Source organism: Echinops telfairi, unplaced genomic scaffold (genome assembly GCF_000313985.2).
Source record: "Echinops telfairi isolate 266 unplaced genomic scaffold, ASM31398v2 ScPeMD7_4;HRSCAF=17, whole genome shotgun sequence".
Classification (NCBI taxonomy): Eukaryota; Metazoa; Chordata; class Mammalia; order Afrosoricida; family Tenrecidae; genus Echinops; species Echinops telfairi.
This window is the reverse complement of record NW_022103900.1, coordinates 40,705,435-40,707,435: the sequence shown is the minus strand read 5'-3', so window position 1 is coordinate 40,707,435 and position 2,001 is coordinate 40,705,435. Positions and strand designations below refer to the sequence as shown.

Genomic DNA, 2,001 nt, shown 5'->3' with positions numbered 1-2,001 from the left:
ACAGATGTTCTTGACACAATGGAATATGTATGAATTGTAATAAGAGCTGTCTAAGAGCCCCAATTTAAAAAAAGATATCAAATACTATACTCAACATATCTCAGCTTCATGTAAACTTTTACAAACTTTTATAATACTCTAGCAAATAATTGAAGCAAGAAAATAGTATCAGTTCTAATTCTATACTTAGCTTAAAAAAAACTAAAATTCTACTTCTGGTATTGGTGAACCAAGCATATGAGACTAATGCTTCTGGTGAGGAAAACTAGAATAGCTGAATAAACCAGGAAAAACAGAGGCTTGAAAGTGCCAGAAATAAGATGGCAGTGAAGAAATACTGGGCCACATGAGAGCAGAGGCCCAGAAAGGTAAACCTGCTCTCTGGGGTTGATGTCTGCCTGGCGTCACGTGCTATAGTGGGTGTTTCTGAGGCTTTTGTGAGTTTTCCAGGGCTAAGGTGACAAAGTTTGGTAACTAAAACCTGTGGTGGTGGGTGGGAGAAAAGATCTAGTGAAACCTCCTGCTTTGGATTGATGCACCAAATAATCGAACCCTATGAGTTAAGTTCATGAAGGAGTACAACAAAAATCACCAACAGCTAAAACTAGATGAAAATAACTCTACATTTCCAGAAAAATAAATAAATTTTCTTTGTTAGATGATAGCACTATTCTAAACCTCAAATTATTTTCATGAACAGGTCTATAAACATAAAACTTTAGAAAATATAGATATGTGAGTAACAATAGAACAAAAAGATAACTGAAGTAACAGAATCAAACCCATAATGGCTCCATAAATGAGCTACCAGGATCAATTAATTAGGATTATCAGGCTTCAATAATACTTATTAAAACAAAACAAAATAAAAAATAAGATCAAGAATTTCAGAAAAGACAGGAAATTGTAACCAGCCAAATGCAAATACAAACTAAAAAGATGTGCTAACAAAAAAATTAAGAAACAAACAAAAGGTTTAATAAATTACAAAGCTGAAGATAAAATTAGTGAACTGGAAGATGGGTCAGAGGAAAATAATCAGAATGAAGCACAGAGAAACTAAAATAATAAAATATAGAAAAGAGAACTAGAGAATTACAGAATTAAGTGAAAAAGTCTAACAGGACTTTTACAAGAGGAAGGAGAAAAGAAGCAAAAATATTTCAAGAAAAATGGCAGATAACTTGTCTAAAATTGATGAAACAACAAAGTCAACTGGTGGATCAAGAAACCCCTAAAGAGATCAAGCAAGACAAACAAAAAGGAAAATGTTTAAAATCTGCCAAAATCCTTCCAAGAAAATTTGCAAAGATAGTCAGAAGAAAAAGGCAGATAGCTCCCAGGGAAAGAGATAGGGCTTTCTACTCCTGTGAAGATTTAAATTTGATTACGGCAGACCTGTACTTAGGTTAAAATGTAATATCATGTGATCGCCCTCTTAACCCATCTGAAAGTTGTTTCAGTTTTAAAAAAGAAAAAAGTGCAGCAGAAATACACATGGATTAAGCCTCTGGTAAATCCCCAGGGACCATAGAACAGGGATGTGAATAGCTTAGCTATCATGTAGAATACATTGGAAAGTGGATTATTGCTGATGCAGTTAGATTAAAAGTTAACATCTTATCATTTGATCTCCCTTCTGATCCATTTTAAATTTGTTCTAGTTTTTCATATTTCTGTTTTCTTTTTGACTGAGATTTTCTTCTGTTTTACTTTGTCATTTATTTTTAAAATGACTTTCTGTACATGAAATCCAGAGTAGGTAAGTGTATAGAGACAGTAACTGGATTAATTTTTTTCTTGGGGCTATGGCGGGGAGGTTGGGGGAAATGGAGCGATAATAACAATGAGTACAAGAACAAAGAAAATGTTTTCAAACTGATTGCAGTGATGATTCTACAACTCTTATTGATGTGATTGAAATATTAAATTGTATAATATGTGAATTATATGCCAATAAAACTGTTAAGAAAAAAAAAAGAGTAACACCTAAAATGTCAG

General features: G+C 32.9%; 1 protein-coding gene across 1 annotated transcript in view; it reads right to left on the bottom strand.

Moving 5' to 3' along the window:
- The window catches only part of UGGT1 (UDP-glucose glycoprotein glucosyltransferase 1), a 176,198-nt gene that overhangs the window by 4,776 nt on the left and 169,421 nt on the right, over positions 1-2,001 (bottom strand). The gene's annotated exons all lie outside the window — the stretch shown is intronic.